The sequence below is a fragment of the Haliotis rufescens genome, unplaced genomic scaffold (genome assembly GCF_023055435.1).
Source record: "Haliotis rufescens isolate VD_foot unplaced genomic scaffold, xgHalRufe1.0.p SCAF_7, whole genome shotgun sequence".
Lineage (NCBI taxonomy): Eukaryota > Metazoa > Mollusca > Gastropoda > Lepetellida > Haliotidae > Haliotis > Haliotis rufescens.
Window position 1 is genome coordinate 48261242 of NW_025964361.1, and position 23492 is coordinate 48284733.

The following is a 23492-nucleotide window of genomic DNA, read 5'->3' on the forward strand; positions in this document are numbered from 1 at the left end:
TGTTTTCAAAAAATTTCTTCGGAACAAAATGAATTTAATTATATTAATTCAAAATTGTCATTTAGCCCTTTTAAAGTTATTTCTTAATCAATAGAAAACTTACAATAACTTTAATGTTGGAAAATGTAGAAATTGTTCCAGATCTGTTTATGGTCATAGACCCCACCTTATCATAAACTCCAAAAGAAAGTATTGACTTGAAAAGCGTTACTAGGCTGAAAACATATGCCGAAACACCGCAAAGGTCCAAAAGAACCATGACACCGTATCAAATACATCGCAATCGAAGAACCATTTCTTGTTTGTTTCATTTTAGCCATCAAAAATGGGTGTATCTTTTCTTTAGCTCACTCACTCCCATTCACCGAGGTGGGATACATGCGTATGGACAGATAGTAACCATAGAAAATATCAATACGAATTAACTGTATCCTGCGCGGACGCATGCTGTTGTGTTTAAGACACATCACCAGTTTACCTGCCATATTTGAGGTTCTCCGTATTAGCTGTTTACGCGTATTGGGCCCATCACCTCACCCCACCCCTGTACCTCTCCCGCCCCGGAACCCCCTCCCCACAACCGTGTTTTAACAAAATTACGTTCTCGTGCATTCGTCATCATTATAATAATGAGTGAGTGAATCATATGGTTTTAACGCCGCTTTTAACAGTATTACAGTTATTTCGCGGCGTGTCAGCTTAATGTGGGAGGAAAGCCCGAAGCGATGCAGGTCTCAGACGTTTACCACTTCGGTGAAACCCACGAGCACGGGTATGAAGCTGACAAACCTAGAAACATAATTGGGGCGAACCGGGATTCGAACCCACAATCATAGGTTTCTGGCGCACCAAAGGGACGCAACTCTGCACAGCGCCTTAGACGACTGGCCCTAGCCCGTGGCCCCTAATAATAAAAACGACAAAACTCTTAGCCACAAGAAATCTCTACTGAAAGCAGAGTCAACTGTATATTTCCGACTGCATCGAAAGCATGTGTCTGTGAATCGCTATCAAATAGTGATGATACCAGGTGTAAGCGAAAAGATGAGCGTATCCTGCCCAACCGGTGGAACATATGGTACGAGTCAAAATAAGGAATTTCTTTGGACATGAGGACCGCCACCGTGGTCTAGTGGATAGAGCGTCTGCCCGGAGAGATGAAGGTTCGAACCCAATGCGCGTCGTACCAAAAGTCGTTAAAAGAACTTGTTGTTACTCTCCCTGGCGCTCGGTAGTAAAGGGATAAAACAGGGAATGGTCGGCTTGGAGTCTGTATATTGTGTCTGAGAGGGGTATCAATGTTAAATGCGGCATGCTCAGTGGACTAGCACTATAAAATCGTTATTAGTCCGGATTAGTAAAGCAGCTACACACTCACATACGCGAATGCACGTGCAATAATGTTGAACACGACGTTAGACCCTATTTCATCTCCAGTTATATCAGCTTTATGTTGAAGGAACGTCCGTAGTGATGCAGGTCGTACACGTTTTGTGAAACACATATGGTGCTTGTCGATTAATAATCATAATGAGGGCCTCACCTCATCTCACCTCACCTCACCTCACCTCACCTCACCATAAAACAGGAACACGTGTGTCCTTGGGAAGTGATTGTTTCCTGGTGGTATATATCTTGAACAATATAACAATGATATCCAGATTATAAAACCTTTCGCTAATCGCTAATCGTTGTGGACACGCAGAGCCCAATTTCTAGGATAGTAGTGGATACGTACACCACAACAGTCTAAATCAAACACGGATAGTTTAAACCGTCATTTCTCTTGCGTTATCAGAGAGTCAACCGCCTATACACCTTAAACAAGTCAGTCGTTGTGCTCCCATGAGGTGATGGACGTGTGGCTCACGAGCCGTTTTCCCCGACCCCCTGGCCGCCATAACTGACCCTCTGGCCGCTGTGCCTGACCCCCTAGGCGCTGTACCCGAACCCCGGGCCGATATACCTGACCACCTGACCGCTATACCTGACCCCCTAGCCGCTGTACCCGAACCCCGAGCCGATATACCTGACCACCTTACCGTTATGCCTGACCCCCGAGCCGCTGTACCCGAACCCCGGGCCGGTATACCTAACCACCTGACCGCTATGCTTGACCCCCGAGCCACTGTACCCGAACCCCGGGTCGCCATACCTGACCACCTGACCGCTATGCCTGACCCCCGAGCCGCTGTACCCGAACCCCGGGCCGGTATACCTGACCACCTGACCGCTATGCCTGACTCCCGAGCCGCTGTACCCGAACCCCGGGCCGGTATACCTGACCACCTGACCGCTATGCCTGACTCCCGAGCCGCTGTACCCGAACCCCGGGCCGGGATACCTGACCCACGGGCTGGTGCATTTGAAGCTGCAGGACTTCACTGCCCAGTGGAGGGTGTACCCACCCCAACCCCAAACAAAGATCATTGACTAGTTATACCCACAGGACGTGGCCCCACGAGGCTTCCCTGCACCCCGCTATTCGGTCTGACACGTGGATTAGCACAAAGCCCCCGACAATAGTAGGATCGAGTGAGCTCTCCTCCCAGAGGCACTGATTAATCCAGGGCCAATTTGTCACCGTCAGGTGGAAGTGTACTCGTCGCTTCTACACTCACTCACCCTGCCAAAATACCAATGCATCACTGTTATCATGCTTATGTGTCGGCCTGTTACAATACCATTGTGTCACTGGTATGATAACAAACTGTCACTTTGCCGCAATACCCATGCATCACTGTTATCACGCTAATGTATCGGCCTGTTACAATACCAACGTACCAACATTTTTTTACCATACCAGTGTCACATTCTGCTACAATACCCACATGTCACTGTCAAGATTCTGATATCATAATCACGTGTCACTGCGAACATTCTGTTACAATATCCACGTGTCACTGGCAACATTCTGCGACAATATCCACGTGTCACTGCCAAAATTCGGCTACAATAATCAAATGTCACTGCCAACATTCTGAGACAATACCATTGTGTCAATGCCAACAATCTGCTTTAATACCATTGTGTCACTGTCAACATTCTGCTACAATATCCAAGTGTCAATGCCACCTTTCTGCGACAAAATCCAAATGTCACTGCCAACATTCTGTGACAATACCATTGTGTCACTGTCAACATTTTGCTGCAATACCCATGCGTCACTGCCAACATCCTGCTACAATATCCACGTGTCACTATTGTCATCTATCACGATGCAGTGTGTTATTCTTATACAATTACAGAGATGCCAGTGTCTTGGTGTATCACTCTGCTACAATGCAAAGTGTCCCGACTAACTTACTGGTGTGTTACTCTGTTACAACACCAAGTGTCACTATTAACATCACATTGTGTCACTCACCTTGTGTTAACATCCTAGTGTGTTACTCTGCGAAAACGGCATATGTCACTATTTTTATCCTGGTGTGTCACTCAATCACAACACTGTGTGTCACTATTATTATCCTAGTTTGTCACACAGCTACAACACTATGTGTCACTATTTTTATCCTGGTGTTTTACTCAATTACAACACTATATTTCACTTTCATTATCCTGGTGTGTCAATCTGCTACAACATGATGTGTCACTATTTTTACCCTGGTGTGTCACCCAATTACAACACTATGTGTCACTATTATTATCCTGGCGTGTCACTCAATCACAACACTGTGTGTCACTATTTTTATCCTGGTGTGTCACTCTGCTACAACACTGTGTGTCTCTATTATTATCCTGGCGTGTCACTCAATCACAACACTGTGTGTCTCTATTATTATCCTAGTGTGTCACTTTGTTACTATTAAATGTGTCACTATTATTACCCTGGTGTGTCACTCAATCACAACACTATGTGTGGCTATTATTATCCTAGTTTGTCACTCTGCTACAACACTATGTGTCACTATTTTTATCCTGGTATGTCACTCAATTACAACACTATGTGTCACTATTTTTATCCTGGTGTTTCACACTGCTACAACACGATGTGTCACTATTTTTCAACTGATGTGTCACCCAATTACAACACTATGTGTCACTATTATTATCCTGGCGTGTCACTTTGTTACTATTAAATGTGTCACTATTATTACCCTGGTGTGTCACTCAATCACAACACTATGTGTGGCTATTATTATCCTAGTTTGTCACTCTGCTACAACACAATGTGTCACTATTTTTATCCTGGTGTGTCTCTCAATTACAACACTATGTGTCACTATTTTTACCCCGGTGTGTCACTCAATTACAACACTATGTGTTGCTATTATTATCCTAGTTTGTCACTCTGCTACAACACTGTGTGTCTCTGTTATCATCCTGGCGTGTCACTCAATCACAACACTGTGTGTCACTATTATTATCCTGGTGTGTCACTTTCTTACTATTCAGTGTGTCACTATTATAACCCTGGTGTGCCACTCAATCACAACACTATGTGTCACTATTATTATCCTGGTGTGTCACTTTCTTACTATTCAGTGTGTCACTATTATAACCCTGGTGTGCCACTCAATCACAACACTTTGTGTCACTATTATTACCCTGGTGTGTCACTTTGTTACTATTCAGTGTGTCACTATTATTATCCTGGTGTGTCACTCAATCACAACACCATGTGTCGCTATTATTATCCTAGTTTATCACTCTGCTACAACACTGTGTGTCTCTATTATTATCCTGGTGTGTCACTCAATAACAACACTATGTGTCACTATTATTATCCTAGTTTGTCACACTGCTACAGCACTATGTGTCACTATTTTTATCCTGGTATGTCACCCAATTACAACACTATGTGTCACTATTATTACCCTGGTGTGTCACTCAATCACAACACTGTGTGTCACTATTATTATCATAGTTTGTCACTCTGCTACAATACTATATATGTGTCACTATTTTCATCCTGGTGTGTCACCCAATTACAACACTATGTGTTGCTATCATTATCTTAGTTTGTCACTCTGCTACAACACTGTGTGTCTCTGTTATTATCCTGGCGTGTCAGTCAATCACAACACTGTGTGTCGCTATTATTATCCTGGTGTGTCAATTTCTTACTATTCAGTGTGTCACTAGTATTACCCTGGTGTGCCACTCAATCACAACACTGTGTGTCACTATTATTACCCTGGTGTGTCACTTTGTTACTATTCAGTGTGTCACTATTATTACCCTGGTGTGTCACTCAATCACAACACTATGTGTCGCTATTATTATCCTTGAGTGTCATGCTGCTACAACACCGTGTATCACGATTATTATCCTCTCGTGTCACCCAATTACACCTCTATGTGTCACTATTATTATCCTTGTGTGTCACTTTCTTACTATTCAGTGTGTCACTATTATTATCCCGGTGTGTCACTTTCTTACTATTCAGTGTGTCACTATTCTTATCCCGGTGTGTCACCAGGCTACAACACTATGTGTCACTATTATCATCCTGGTGTGTCACTCAATTACAACACTATGTGTCACTTTTTTATACTGGTGTGTCACTCAATTACAAAACTGTGTGCCACTATTATTATCCTGGTGTGTCACTTTCTTACTATTCAGTGTGTCGCTATTATTATCCTGGTGTGTCACTTAATTACAACACTGTGTGTCACTGTTATTATTCTGGTTTGTCACTCAATGATACCACTCTGTGTCACTATTATCATCCGTGTGTCACTCTGCTACAACGCTGTGTGTCACTATTATTATCCTGGTGTGTCACTTTCTTACTTTTCAGTGTGTTGCTATTATTATTCTGGTGTGTCACTCAATTACAAATCTGTGTGTCGCTATTATTATCCTGGTGTGTCACTTTCTTACTTTTCAGTGTGTCGCTATTATTATTCTGGTGTGTCACTCAATTACAAAAACTGTGTGTCACTATTATTATCCTGGTGTATCACTTCATTACAACACTATGTGTCACTATTTTTATACTGGTGTGTCACTCAATTACAAAACTGTGTGTCGCTATTATTATCCTGGTGTGTCACTTAATAACAACACTGTGTGTCACTGTTATTATTCTGATTTGTCACTCAATGATACCACTGTGTGTCACTATTATCATCCGTGTGTGTCACTCTGCTACAACACTATGTGTTACTATTATTATCCTGGAGTGTCATGCTGCTACAACACTGTGTGTCACTATTATTATCCTCGTTTGTCACTCAATTACAACACTATGTGTCACTATTTTTATCCTGGTGTGTCATTCATTACAACACTATGTGTCACTTTTATTATCCTGGCGTTTCAATCAGCTACAACACTGTGTGTCACTTTTATTATCCATGGTGTGTCACTCCGTTACTGGGGGCACGAGTGGCCCAGTCGTCTGAGGCGCCGCGATTCGCTGTGCAGAGCTGCGTCCCTTGGGCTCGCCAGAAACCTATGTTTGTGGGTTCGAATCCCGGTTCGACCCAATTATGTTTCTAGGTTTGTCAGCACCATGCCCGTGCTCGTGGGTTTCACCGAAGTGGTAAACGTCTGAGACCTGCATCGCTTCGGGCTTTCCTCCCACATTCAGCTGACACGCCGTGATATAACTGGAATACTGTTAAAAGCGACTCACTCACAATGCGTTACTATTCAGTCTGTCATTCACTCACTCATTATAGTTTTTCTGTAATGGGCTTGTACTTTTAGTTCAAGTGCTACGTCAAAGCATTAGTGGTTTTTTTGTTTTATCAGTGTATTCCTGTTCACCATTTGTGAACATACAACATCTTGTTATGGCTCGATATTACTGATTTTCTGTTAGATTTAATACCTTGTTCAAGGATAAGTATTCGGTTATTTTTTTTAATGGATACCCTCCTAAAGTTTGTTGTTTTAGCTGTGTTAATGTTTTTACAGTTTTGTTGTTGCTGCTGTTGTAGCGATACTAGTGCATTACACGATACTGTGTTACAGTACAGGCAATTTACTTGTTAGATCTTTGAAAGGCATTTAGAAGTGATACACATAAGGAATGATTCACCCGATGAAGGAGTAAGCATCTCCTCCGAAAGGTTGTGTTCCTCATAATAAAGAAGTTGACATCCATAAATTCTCTTTCTTTATTTACTTGTTATTTTGAAGCAGTATAAGTCTTTTATTTGTTCGTTATTGTAGCGTAGTTTTCATGTTGCGGTGTTTGTGTTATTTTTTGTTATTTTGTAACGAAAAAAAGTCATAGGATTTGTGTATTTGTTACATTGTGTGTGTTTTGACTGTTACAGTGTGATGCGATCTCAAGTGAGTTATTATTGTGTCATCTTAGTGTAGTTATACTCGGTACTTCATTGTAGTAATTGTGCTCTGTTCATGACAGTGATGTTTTACCTGTTACTTTTAAAAGTTTAATGTTTACCCGTTACTGCCTATAAGCTTTATATGTACCTGTTACAGTGCTACATATTTAATACTTACCTGTTACAGTGCTGCATCTTTAATACTTACCTGTTACAGTGCTGCATCTTTGATGTTTACCTGTTACTGCATTACCTCTGTGACGTTTTCCTGTTACAGTGTTAACTCTTTGATTTTTTACTTGTTACAGTGTTACAGTTTTGATGTTTACCTATTACAGCGTTTTATCTTTGACGTGCACCTGTTACTACGTCACATTTTAATGTCTACCTGTTATTGCATTACATCTCTGATGTTTACCTGTTGTAGTGTTAAATCTTTGATGTTTACCTGTTAATGCATTACATCTGTAATATTTACCTGTTACAGTGTTAACTCTTTAATATTTTACTTGTTAAAGTGTTACAGTTTTGATGTTTACCTATTACAGCGTTTCATCTTTGACGTGCACCTGTTACTGCGTTACATTTTAATGTCTACCTGTTATTGCATTACATCTCTGATGTTTACCTGTTGTAGTGTTAAATCTTTGATGTTTACCTGTTAATGCATTACATCTGTAATATTTACCTGTTACAGTGTTAACTCTTTAATATTTTACTTGTTAAAGTGTTACAGTTTTGATGTTTACCTATTACAGCGTTTTATCTTTGACGTGCACCTGTTACTACGTCACATTTTAATGTCTACCTGTTATTGCATTACATCTCTGATGTTTACCTGTTGTAGTGTTAAATCTTTGATGTTTACCTGTTAATGCATTACATCTGTAATATTTACCTGTTACAGTGTTAACTCTTTAATATTTTACTTGTTAAAGTGTTACAGTTTTGATGTTTACCTATTACAGCGTTTCATCTTTGACGTGCACCTGTTACTGCGTTACATTTTAATGTCTACCTGTTATTGCATTACATCTCTGATGTTTACCTGTTGTAGTGTTAAATCTTTGATGTTTACCTGTTAATGCATTACATCTGTAATATTTACCTGTTACAGTGTTAACTCTTTAATATTTTACTTGTTAAAGTGTTACAGTTTTGATGTTTACCTATTACAGCGTTTCATCTTTGACGTGCACCTGTTACTGCGTTACATTTTAATGTCTACCTGTTATTACATCTCTGATGTTTACCTGTTGTAGTCCTAAATCTTTGGTGTTTCAGTGTTACTTCATTACATCTTTGATGTCTACCTGTTTCAGTGTTACCCTTTTCGTAATTACTTATCACAGTTTGTTATCTTGTTACAGTGTTGTATCTTTCACGTTTACCTGTCACAGTGCTACATATTTTATATTTACCCGTAATATTGATACAGCTTGGATGTTTATCCGTTACAGTGTTACATGTTTGGGCTCTACCTGTTATAGCGTTATATATTGTGATCCACCGGGAGAAAAGTGACCTTATGGGTGCAAGGATACAATTGTGCTCTGACGTCATAAAGACGTTTGACGTCAACTTACTTCAGCAAAAATCACCATGTATGCGGACTGCTCAAATCTTATATCACTCTTAGTTCTTAATGCAGTAAAAATATTATTTAAAAATAAACTTTTCAGCAAACAAGTCTACTTTCAATTATCACACATTATATCTAGAAACAGCAATTATTACATAAACAGTTATAAGTTGGAAAATGAGCCGAAATGTTTGTTGTGAAGTACCTTTGTAAGATATATGAATTGAAGCCTGTGAATGGTATTATTGTGTTCCTAAGATACTATAGTTTTAAAGTATAATGGAAAGTAAAACTGTGATTTTTTCACCCGTAGGGTCCCTCATGGTTGGTCACATTTCATGTTTATTTGTTACGATGATACAGTGTTTCAACTTCTACGTTGGATGTATGTATGCTAAACGTAACCTCATTGATACATTACCAATTAAATCAATATTATACCTAAATACAAGTGACTGAACCCTTCCTATATTCATAAGAAACCTCTTCTATAAGCAGAATCGGGTGTACGGTTTCGACTATATCATTAGCCTGTGTCTATGAATCACTATCAAATAGTGATGATACCAGGTGTTGGCGAAAATGTGAGCGTTTCATCTGATAAAAACAGGTTCTGTCTATTCATTTCTCTGTAACACAATTCCCATTCTTGCATACGCTCATTTTCCGACATTTTTCACGCCTGAAGTTCGCATTCACCTAGAATATCAATGTACTTTCAACTTTATTACACAATTAATAAACAATTAAAATACGTTCATTTTGCTAAGTGGTGTTTTGGTAAATAGATGTATCGTTTTACATATCGTAAGATGGATAGATTCAAGTCATCAATAGATAACTCTCCTAACAGGACTGATTTTATGCGAAATTTAAGCGACAAAAATTTCCATAATCATAAGAAATCTCTTCTAAGAAGAGACCCTTGCACTATTCCAACTATATAAAAAAATATGCATGTGTTTACAAATCACTATCAAATAGTGATGATACCAGGGACCGATGAGAATCAAGATCATATTTCTCTAAAAATGTCTCCTGGGTGTACAGAAACTGTTAACGCTCTATTGAGTGAGCACGTTCTAACCAATCTATATTTGGACCTTCCCATAACCTCATACGGTGAAGGCGGTGCTTTTCTCAAAATGACGACATAACGTGTTCTAGCAATGGTGAAGATACGGATTATTATTGAACGTAATTTAAGCTTTACTGTTGTCTTTTGTTGCCCAATGTTTCGGCAGATAATCGAGAATGATTATTCTCTGGTGTTGACGTTTTGTATTCAGCAGACAGTTTACTTTAGCTTCCAATATTGTTTCACCGCCTCCGTGGTCTAGTGGTAGAGCGTCCGCCCGGAGAGCGGAAGGTCCTGGGTTCGATCCCCGGCCGCGTCATACCAAAAGACGTTTAAAGATGGTACTTGTTGTTACCCTGTCTGGCGCGCGGCATGTTAAACTGCGGCATGGTATCTCAGTGAGCTAGCTCTATAAATCGGCATCAGTCCGGACTAGTACAAGCAGCCACACAAACACACACACACACGTACATGCACATTGTTTCAAGCATCTGTTGGCAATTATGTGACTATAGGTAATACGTTCATAAAATCACTACAGTCAAATAGATATTTTCCCAACAAAACAAACAAACATACCGTGAACCAGTGGGTAAATAGGAACGAGATACACTTCTTTACCAAAGCCATTATTAAGAACTCTTTAATAATATTATGCTCCTCGTGCCTTTCCAGACAAGCCTCAATGGTGTGTTTGTAACAGTGAAAACATGGTAATTCACTAGCGACAAATCACCAAAATGGACATACATGCTCCGGTTTCCCAGCTGATCAATAGTCAGCAGGCGCTGCTCATCCACAGGATCATCCCGACAGATATAATTAACGACAGTCTCACATTTGTCAAGTGTTACAACGAATACAGGCAATTGAACAAACACAGTGATTGATATTGTCCGACCAAATTTATTTGTTTTCCAATAAAGTGGCAGTAATCACTTTGTCGAGCGTTTAGACCGATGCGGGTGTTAATAACGCCACCAGTTTAAGATCAAGGGGACGTTTGGTGGCCATCACATCGCATCCTCCTCGTCAGGGGTAACAGAGGGAGCGGCGGTAATCAGATGGGGGTATTAGATATTTTAGACAAATTTGTTACCGCCACTTCTATGTATTGGTTGATGACAGGGCAAGAAGGGAGAGGTGGTGTTTATTGTCCACAGTTCGTGCGGTCGGCGGCGGCATGATCAATTGTAATTTAATTCCTTGGATGATTTATTGTTTTGAAATAAAATCGGAATTTCAAACGATGGATTCCAGTTTGCTTGCTTGTAAAAGATATGTCTCACAAACACTTATTTTTTTATACAAATTGTGTGTGTTGCGGTGCTGCTGGTGGTCAGGAGGACATGCTTACCCTTCTCACGAACACCCGGTGACATCACTAATTTGATCCATTCATTGCCGTTTTCACCGCTATTTTACACCCAACGGAATCTGTGCAGGGTGTGTGTGGGGGTGGGGGTGGGGGTTGGGGTGGGTGGGTGGGGGGGTGGGTGGGTGGGGGGGGTAATCAGGGATGGTTATTGTCTGACGTTGATGTTTTGTAGATTGATATAGATCCAGTCGGTTTTGGTGAGTGAGTGAGGTATGTTTACGTCGCGTTTTGCCATTTTCTAACATATCACGATAAAGGTGTCCATTAATTGTCTTCACGCGGTGTACCCATGAGGGAATAACTAGGATAACCACATGTCTCCTTGTCTGTTGAAATTTATCTTGTAAATAAAAGCGACAACACCCTTTCCATATTCAGTCGATGTACGATTCCGACTAAATCATGAGCATCTTTTTATGAATCACTGTCAAATAGTGATGACACCAGGTGTTCGCTAAAAGATGAGCACAACACATGCAAAGGCAAGTCAATTGTTCACCTGAAAAAAACTCGGGAACATATGGTATAAGTAAAACAGTTTTAGCTTGATTCATCTCAGATCTCATTAAAACTCTTGTGCTACAGCACACGCTATGTGTTTCTATCACACATACTACTCAAAAGACGTTAAAGAGCACTCTACTCTTTTATCTTTCTATGAAGATTTACTATAGTAATCTGAAAGAATCGGGTACCCTGTTACTGAAATATGCTTCCCGAGAAACTGGTTAGAATCCACTTGCCGAAAGAAGAAAGTATTGCAAGATTTGCTTGGTTTATAAAATTAACAACTATGTAACTCTTTCTTACTTGTGTAACTTTTACCAAATACTGTTGATGCAATATCTGTATACGCGTTACGAGATGCACGAAATATATAAATACCCTTCTGTAGAACACAAATATTTAGTCAGTCATTTTTCCGTCTACATTTAAACTATGGAATGATTTCCCCCTATCAGTTAGAGAGTCCAGTACTCTGAGCTCTTTCAAAAACCGAAACCAAAATACAAACTAAACGTGCGCCTTCATATTTTCCTGTTGTTTATGGAAGTACAATAATTTGCTTACAAAATGACGCTACTCATGCTCTCGGTCAATAATGATTTATTTAGAGTTGGTTTAAAAGACAGCCCTAATTTCCTTTGTAGTTCTACGTGTGAAAACGTTTATCAAATGTCCATTTTATCAAACCGAAGAAATATTATGTTTAATAGCATAATTAAAATTGGTAAAAATAAGCTAGTACCTGATATGTTTTAATAATTATTGTTAAACGGTGGCTCCCTTTGCAAATGAACAGTTTTTTCACTCTGACCATATCAACTGCACTAAAATATTTAGAAAAATACAAAACCTCTGCAGCTATATTCTTATATATCGCTAATCGTGTAAATAGTTTGGGAGAGAGCTACTAAGTACCCAATCCTTTTCCTTGTGGATATATTATGTTTAAATAGAAAATCGGGTGTTCTTTAACTAGGTTTGGTTCGATCATGTGAGTTGACATGTATTAATGTATAAACACGATGATAAGTACACAAACAGGACAGTGTGTACTACTTCACCGACAACTTCCTTTCCAACATTTGCATATTGACACCACAACGAGTGATGCATCCACTACACCATCTGCAGTAACAACTGCTTCACGACAACTCCTGCATGACAGATACATCAACTATATAATCTGGTTTTCAAAAAGCGTTGGCAGTCATAATACAACACGAAGAGCAAATGGTTATCTACTGTTACTTATTTTCTACCTTAACATAAGACATGGGCTGGACAGGTTAGCCAGATATTGTCCAATACCGACAGGTGTCAGACCAGGTGAGAGAGGCAAGTCACCAGGAAATAATGATCTACTTTATTGTCCACAGATGGGGCTTCCTAGTTAATAAATTCAAACCAACTGAAAATATGTGATATTATTTTTATTCCTAAAAAAAAGCAATTCAAATATGTCAGAACACTCATGCAACAACAGTAATTGTCGTGTTTTCCATAGACATATTTGATGAATCTTTTTAACAAACAAAAAATAATTTTAGTTGAACATATCTTTAATGGTATACATCTGATACTTTGTTTACATATTTTGTCGATTAAGATCCCATGATGAAAAGAAGTCTCGTAAAAAAACACGGATATTGACTATACATCGCAAAGTTTCCATAATATTAGCTGAACATTTTCCTCTATGTCCAATGCTACTACAAACCCCCACTACTGTGTATACTATTAGTAGTACTAGCACACGCCGGGTTCAGTTCCCATGCTTGGTACTATGTTCTATGCCTAATATTAAGTTTTGGACAAGCATGATTATCTTGACCTCCAGCTAAACTTTTACAATTGGAGAATATTTTGTGAAAATAATACCACCTATAGAAAATAACTTACAATAAGAATTGGATAACTATAATAAAGCTTGTCAAGACTCGTAAAGAAAACAAGACATTCCACAGTTTTCTTAACGAGCCAAGGATAATCTGAATGTCAATGTTGATTTTGTTGATGGTTCTGTACTGCGATGTGGTACAGAAATACGGGTCAACCAAGCGAAGTGCCATATCACATCGGCACAGGTTCGGTTATTCAAGGGACGGCTCTCTAACCGACCACTGTATAGAGTAAATGCACAGCGTGTTGAGAAGAAGCGCTGCTCTGCAGAGTCCTTCTCTTGGATGAAGTCGGCTGGCATGAAACGTGAAACAGAAGGCTGTCTGTTTGCTGCTCAGGATCAATCGAAAGCGCCAATGTGTAATTTTGCATGAAAATGTAAATATTAAATGTAGATTATGCACTGAATTTATAAGACTGTCCAACACTTTGTCTGTGGATGCCCAGCTTTGGCACAAACACAGTATCTAAAGCGACATGATGGAGTGGCTCGATCGTTTTATTACCGTTTGCGCCATGCTTGCGGTTTAGATACAGAGGTCATGGTACGACTCAGGATATGTAGAAGGCGACATGGAAAATGATAAATACAAACTTATTTGGAATAGGCCCGTTTACATCCTCAGACGTATCTAAGCCAACAAACCCGATCCTCTCCTTTTTCATAAATCCAATGAAATCAATTATATCATTGAATTTTCTGTCCCTTTTGACACTAATGTGATTGACAAGATTCAGAGAAACATGGCAAACATGGGGACCTCGCTTACGAAATGTCTCGTTTGCATTCGAAGTACCAAGTTGTCCGACTCCCCATTGTTCTCGGTTCCTTAGGTTTTCTGTTGACTGACACTGCGAGAGTACCCGGGTTTGCTACCAGGTTTAAGGCTCTTCTGATCTGGGTAACGCAGAAGGCTGCAGTATAGGAGAGACTTCACATTCTGCGAAAAGTTCTGTGTGGGTTCGAGTAGGCAGCGCTTCCTGGGAGAAGTCCCATTCGCTGTCTGGGCTCCGTGTAGATGGGGCAAAGGCACTGAGCTGATGATGAGCCTAACCAGCCTGACTGTGCCAAGATCACCCAAACCCTCTTTATTTATTTATTTTAATCTGTATATAATGATTATTACCAATGACACATCGCTTTCATTGTATCTTTGGCTGATTTATTCTTAAAGAACAAAGAATGAGAGAACCAACAGAAATAGATCCCAATGGTTCATTATTGCACATAAAGTCTGGCTTGGCGAGTGTATACCGTCGATATCTCCCTATCTTAACGTTACTTTAGCTGACAATTACAAACTTTACTCTGTGACGGGTCGCAATAAACATGGTGGGGATTTATCACCAGTCTCTCGGCCGGGACTGTCACACACAGGGGATGGCTTGATAAATTAGCCAGCCTTTTGTAGACGCTGCCTTGATTAATCCCAGGGCGTCACTGCACGGCAACGGGCTGTTTGTTCCGCCGTCAGGAGAGACAAGTCGGCCGCCTAGAAACCAACTCATTCCCGCCATATACATACTGTTCCATGGCCTGCCTCAGTTTTTAGTAGCATGGCGATTTTGTTTTAAATGATGAGTCCTTTTTTTATTTTTGAAAAAAACCGCGAAACTGTCAGTTAGAAAAGCGTACGTGACCTAAACGTAATTGTATCAGGTGTTTCATTGGTTTATGATTGTGAGAAGGCGACGTGTGTTTCCGCTTTCCTCGCACCAACTTTTCCATCTACGTTTAAAGTATGTTCAACAAAGCTCAGCCATCCTCCCCAACACACACGCTTTGTGATATATGCAGATGCTGTTAACAGACTGGGTGGATGTGTTACGTCACTATACAGATAAAAGAAGGATAGTTTTTCCCCAGCCTTCTGTCTTACAGCGTTAGGAATAGGTGGTAGGGCAGTCCAGTGGGTACACGTTGGTGCGTCGCACCGCAGTCTCGGGTTCAAATCCCCACATGGGTACAGTGTTTGAAACAATGGTTGCTGTTCGCGGATGGATAACTAACTGAGTGTATCGACTTCATGTGGTGACTTTGTGTTTTTGCTTAGTGTGCCTATTGTTGAGAGGATGAACACGCGGTGAAGTCGTTTGTCAGAGTTGACTGCACTATCGGATTCGCATGGCCAAGTTCAACAAATATTGAATCCAATTTAGATTTTTAAAATTATCCTTTTGTTCTTCTACACAACTGATCCTTAAACGAGTTTCAAAAAATCTCAAAAGAGACTCATTCAAGCCGATGGTTTCCTGCATGTTCCACCTACCCCTATACTCCCCAGAAACCACAACACGATAAATATTATTATCTGATAGGATTTTTAGTTATGTATCATTTAGACCATATGTTTAAATGCCCCATATTCAAAGTTTAAGACCAGCGTACTTAAAACAAATTGTCTTCTACTTTTGACAATACAAAAAACATCATATTTTAAAGCATGTATAACGACTGAAGTAAGACAATAAAAGCGACAAAACCCTTCCCATATTCATGAAAATCATCTGCCAAAAGCAGAGTCCATTGTACAATTCCGACCATTTCATGAACATGCGGCAATGAATCACCATCAAATGGTGATGATACCAGGTGTTCGCGAAAAGGCGGGGTTATCCTGCCCCACTGATGGCACCGTCACACACACATGCTAAAGCAAGTCACAATAGGGAATTGCATCAGATTTCAATTTTGTCGCTGATGCGCCTTATTTGGAAATGGGGGCACGGGTGGCCCAGTCGTTTAAGGCGCCGCGATTCGCTGTGCGTCCCTTGGGCACACCAGAAACCTATGATTGTGGGTTCGAATCCCAGTTCGTCCCAATTATGTTTCTAGGTTTGTCAGCGCCATACCCGTGCTCGTGGGTTTCACCGAAGTGGTAAACGTCTGAGACCTGCATCACTTCGGGCTTTCCTCCCACATTAGCTGACACGCCGCGATATAACTGTAATACTGTTAAAAGCGACGTTAAAGCCAACTGACTCACTCACTATTTGGAAATGTCCTGCACATGTGTACCGTAAGACGCACGCACGCACACACACATACACACACCGATGATGGCACCACATGGGAATTCCAAGTTTTAGTAAATCTTCTTTTTCTTTTACAAGGAGATCTATTCTTGTAGCCTTCAACATACAGACACCCGTGGATGTTTGGTTCACTTGCTTAATACAGCATACATATACTTCAAGTTGTTATTTGATTATTTGTTACAGCTTACACTGAGCTGAATCCAACGCCACTCAATCATGAGCTGTGAAGTGATTAGAACACTGGGATGAGCATAATAGGGATTTTATGAGCGCTTGAAATCTTCCCAATCTTAGAGTCTTGTTATCTCTAGGATAACGCTCCTAAGAGAGGGTTGGGTTTTCAAATGTTTTGGAATAAGTCCGTTCGCTCGCGTGTAATGTATGAAATAACTCTCAGAAATATATTCTTCCTAAGCTGAGTGGCAGTTAGTGAAGCGGCTGTAAAAGGTTAAACTTCAGCCCCCGTCAATGCCGGCCTAGTTTCAAGGGAGGTCATCAGTAAATGAAAGATTATGAAAAACGAAAAAAGGGATATAGATTTATCTAAGGTATGATTTCCATGACTTATATATTTACTTCTTAAACAGCAACATCAATAACACTAACATGATATTGGTATTCATTCTTAATTGCAACACAGGTGAATTTATCACAAATGCTTATTTCTCTATGAATGTCCTTGTCTCCCAAGTTCAAGCAAAAATCTGTGTGTTACACCGAAACTGTGCTTCAGAACTATCCTACACTTATCTGTGATATTGTAAGATTTGAAGAGCTTATAATAATTTCATGTATTTGGGCAGAGTACAAATGAAACCCATTTCGGTAAATAAATAAGTATGAAACCTTTTATATAATCATATGAAATATCCATTGAACGATTCCGACTATGTCATGCGTGTGTGCTATCGCTACCAAATAGTCAATTGGCTTTGACGTGTAAGGGACCCCAAACTCCTGATCCAAATAACAGAATTTGGGAATTTTTCATGAAATTTTGACTGAGAGGTTACTTACTCCAAATATCGTCTTCGTTGCCTGGGTTGCTGCATCCCCAGCATGCCACACAGCTTATAACTAAATGTTACTCCAAGGTATGTGACAGTTCACATCCTCTGCTTCTTAACCATTGCTCATTCTGCGGAATTTTATGTCCTTTAATAAACACAATTACTTTAGTCTTTTCAAAGTTCGAATGCGTCACAATATAGCTTTAAATGACAGACTAAATTTTGCAAACCATTCATAGTATTTGAAAATATGACAACATGAAAGAGCTGAATAGATAACTGAACCGTAATTTCAAACCGACATCACAGTTGCGTCTGAATTGTGCAGCCAGTACATTTTAGAAAAAAAATCCAGAACAGCAAAGAACTCAGAATACTACTTTGTCGCACTCCTGCAATGCATATGAATGCATAAAATAATTATTCCTGATACTGCATTACCTTCAACATCTTCTTACAGCAGCAACGGAAATGAAATAAAACACATAGTTCACTTCTGCAAACGGTATCAAATGCCTTAAATATATCTAAAACTCAATTGCCTATCACTTTCCACGTTCGTATTGATGATATCTGATATATATATATATATATATATATATATATATATATATATATATATATATATATATATATATATATATAAAGGAGTAATCTTGCTATAAGTATCTACCTCTTTGAAATATCCCCCTTTGTGTAAAGACTCCAAGGGTCCAATCTTTGGAGAAATAGGCATTTTAAATATTTGTATTAAACAATAACTGAAGACACATTGTTAGATTATCCTCTGTGTGCTTAAAAAGTTCAGACACGAAACCACCCATTTCTGGACATTTATTGGTTTTCAGTTCGTAGATTTGCAGTTTTTAATGTTATTCCTTGTTAGTGGCACAAAGAGCATTTCGGTTATTAAATTACTTTCGTCATCACATATACTTAAGGGTTTTGATGTACCCCCACTGATCCTCCCCTGAGTCATACACCGCCTCAGAATGTAGTTTAAAATATTGAAACAATTCTTCCATTTCTATCTTATTTTGGAATATTTTGGAAAGCTTTCTTTGAGTTTATCTTAACCGACATTCTTTTGTGGACTTAAGTTTGTCTAATCTTATGTAGTTCTATAACGTTTTCTAGCTTCATTATACAGTGGAACTCCACTCATCGCCAACGGGACGATATTTACGTGCAACGAAACACATACTACATACAATGCTTCATTTATCAGGAAATCCGATTTCCGGATCCGGATCCTGATAGTGAATTTCAGTTACCAACAGTGCAAAATACCCATTACTGTGTTCTGTAAGAGGGTGTAGATCTTTATCTTTCCTGAATCTATTTAAACAAGAGTATCTTTCTTTCTTAAGTAAAGGACATTAATATAGTTTAACCATTTTGGATAACTTTACCCGGTAGTAACTCTATTTTCATACTTGTTACTACCTACGTGTACCTGCTGTACAGGAGAATGATGGTGATAGTTGTTACAACGATGATACATGTACTACCCACGTGTACCAGCTGTTCAGGAGAATCAGGATAACCATTGTTACTACCCACGTGTATCAGATACGAATAAAGAAGTTGACTTGAGGATGGCCAGCTGTACAGAGGAATGATGATGATACTTGTTACTACCTACGTGAACCAGCTGTACAGAGGAATGATGATGATACTTGTTACTACCCACGTGTACCAGCTGTTCAGGAGAATCAGGATAACCATTGTTACTACCCACGTGTATCAGATACGAATAAAGAAGTTGACTTGAGGATGGCCAGCTGTACAGAGGAATGATGATGATACTTGTTACTACCCACGTGTACCAGCTGTACAGGAGAATGATGATGATACTTGTTACTACCCACGTGTATCAGCTGTACAGGAGAAGGATGATGATACTTGTTACTACCCACGTGTACCAGCTGTACAGAGGAATGATGATGATATTTGTTACTACCCACGTGTACCAGCTGTACAGGAGAATGATGATGATACTTGTTACTACCCACGTGAACCAGCTGTACAGAGGAATGATGATGATACTTGTTACTACCCACGTGTACCAGCTGTACAGGAGAATGATGATGATATTTGTTACTACCCACGTGTACCAGCTGTACAGAGGAATGATGATGATACTTGTTACTACCCACGTGTACCAGCTGTACAGAGGAATGATGATGATACTTGTTACTACCCACGTATACCAGCTGTACAGGAGAATGATGATGATACTTGTTACTACCAACGTGTACCAGCTGTACAGGAGAATGATGATGATACTTGTTACTATCCACGTGTACCAGCTGTACAGGAGAATGGTGATGATACTTGTTACTACCCACGTGTACCAGCTGTACAGGAGAATGATGATGATACTTGTTACTACCCACGTGTACCAGCAGTACAGAGGAATGATGATGATACTTGTTACTACCCACGTGTACCAGCTGTACAGGAGAATGATGATGATACTTGTTACTACCCACATGTACCAGCTGTACAGGAGAATGATGATGATACTTGTTACTACCCACATGTACCAGCTGTACAGGAGAATGATGATGATACTTGTTACTACCCACATGTACCAGCTGTACAGGAGAATGATGATGATACTTGTTACTACCAACGTGTACCTGAAGTACAGGAGAATGATGATGATACTTGTTTCTACCCACGTGTACCAGCTGTACAGGAGAATGATGATGATACTTGTTACTACCCACGTGCATCTGATGTACAGGAGAATGATGATGATACTTGTTACTACCCACGTGTACCAGCTGTACAGGAGAATGATGATGATACTTGTTACTACCCACGTGCATCTGATGTACAGGAGAATGATGATGATACTTGTTACTACCCACGTGTACCAGCTGTACAGAGGAATGATGATGATACTTGTTACTACCCACGTGTACCAGCTGTACAGAGGAATGATGATGATACTTGTTACTACCCACGTGTGCCAGCTGTACAGAGGAATGATGATGATACTTGTAACTAAACGTGTACCAGCTGTACAGGAGAATGATGATGATACTTGTTACTACCCACGTGTACCAGCTGTACAGGAGAATGATGATGATATTTGTTACTACCCACGTGTACCAGCTGTACAGAGGAATGATGATGATACTTGTTACTACCCACGTGTACCAGCTGTACAGAGGAATGATGATGATACTTGTTACTACCCACGTGTACCAGCTGTACAGGAGAATAATGATGATACTTGTTACTACCCACGTGTACCAGCTGTACAGGAGAATGATGATGATACCTGTTACTATCCACGTGTACCAGCTGTACAGGAGAATGAGGATGATACTTGTTACTACCCACGTGTACCAGCTGTACAGGAGAATGAGGATGATACTTGTTACTACCCACGTGTACCAGCTGTACAGGTGAATGATGATCATACTTGTTACTACCCACGTGTACCAGCTGTACAGGAGAATGCTGACGATGATGCTACTTGTTACTACACACGTGTACCAGCTGTACAGGTGAATGATGATCATACTTGTTACTACCCACATGTACCAGCTGTACAGGAGAATGCTTACGATGATGCTACTTGTTACTACACACGTGTACCAGCTGTACAGGAGACTGATGATGATACTTTTTACTACCCACGTGTACCAGCTGTACAGGGGAATGATGATTATACGTGTTACTACCCACATGTACCAGCTGTACAGGAGAATGCTGACGATGAGGCTACTTGTTACTATACACGTGTACCAGCTGTACAGGAGAATCAGGATAACCATTGTTTCTACCCACGTGTATCAGATACGAATAAAGTACTTGACTTGAGTTGTACATGTTGAGGGGAATCAGGATAGCCCTTTATTCATATTTAATTGTGTCTCTCATATCTCTCTGCCACATGTGATATTGTCTGCCTGCAATATAACACGAGACAATATGACACGCTACACAGAGATATATTAATTTTGTGTGTTTAATGTATTAGGCCTTTAGTTTGCTTCATGATTGGTGTGTTCAGACCGACACATTGCTCAACAGACAAATATAATAACTACGTTGTTTTAAGCATGTAATGACTGCAGCATGGTCAGTATCATATTCATCATAGAGGTACGGGTGGCCCAGTCGTCTAACAGCTAATCAAAAAGAAATAAAACTGGTGGACAGGAGACAGATGTTGCACACCTTCACGCAACATGGGGATCACGGGTGGCCCAGTCGTCTAATGGCGCCGCAATTCAATGTGCAGAGGTGCATCCCATGGACACGCCAAAAACCTATGATTGTGGGTTCAAATCCCGGTTCGCCCCGATTATGTTTCTAGGTTTGTCAGCACCATACCCGTGCTCTTGGGCTTCACCAAAGGGGTAAACGTCTGAGACCTGCATCATTTCGGGCTGTCCTCCCACATCAAGCTGACGTGCCGTGATATAACTGGAATGCTGTTCAAAGCGGCGTTAAACCCTTTTCATTTGCTGTTTACAGTTCAGAGTGAAGCGAATTTTTCTTAGGTAATCTACGTGACGGTACTTTGAAGCAGGGTCGTTATGTTACGTCAGACTATGCATGGTTTTAGTATTATTTCCAATCGACATAGTACGCCAGTTTATATTCTGTGCAGGGATGTACCTAAATATGCGAACACCGGTTGCCATCACTGATTTTCAGTGGTCCATTCATATATATTTTCCAGATATTTTGCTCTCAGCACCAAATTGAATCAGCTCCGGCGGATAATCCAGACAGCTTGTTCTCTTGCATTGAAAATTCCTATTAATTTATTATATTGTAAAGAAGGTTACATTTTTATTTTTTTAAAGTAACTTTGCATCACGGATGAAGTGTGTGCAAAGGTTATCAAGGCTATCATACAAGTAACATTATTACTACACGGAGGGTTTGAAGGTGCAAAAACAATAATTGAATTTAGAAAACGCGATCTGAACACAGCACAGCTGACTGCAATTTGTATTTTCCTCCCCTGATGTATAAGAATATTCCTTCTGTGCATTACAACTGTTTGCAGTTTGGTTAATTATTCAAGCATGTGCTGTTGTAACGAAGATTACAGAACAATCGAGCTACGGGTTTAATATCACATGATCTTAATTAGAGATATGGCTGTTACACTTGATACTATCACATATGGCAGTTGATGCATTCAAATGTGAGCTGCATCCAATATTTGCTGCAATCATTTAAATGAACATTTTGTTGCCAGTAATCACCAAGATTACAAACAGCTCAATTCCTTCTTGTATTCCAGGTCAGGCAGCAAGGAAGACAGAGCTGAAATTCAGAGGGATCACGAAACAAATAGGTTGAAAAAGACAAATCTATGCAGAAAGGAGAAAGGAGAAAACGCTATGTACTTCTTGCCCAAAATATCAACATTTGGATCATTTTATTATTATCGGTAGTAGTAGTAGTAGTAGTAGTAGTAGTAGTAGTAGTAGTAGTAGTAGTAGTAGTAGTAGTAGTGGTAGTGGTGATGGTGGTGGTGGTGGTGGTGGTGGTATTGTTATTATACATCCTAGCTTATAACTAGTCTATACTAGGCTGGGCGGTATTCACAGTCCAAATCAAACACGAACTTAGGGTCGGCAATGATATGGTCTGACGGTCATGGGACATTAATATTTTTTGGCATCATGTCTGTAAAATTATCTTCATCGAAGTGCGAGGACACATGGAGACAATAAAACAAGCGACGTATCCAGACATCATAATACAT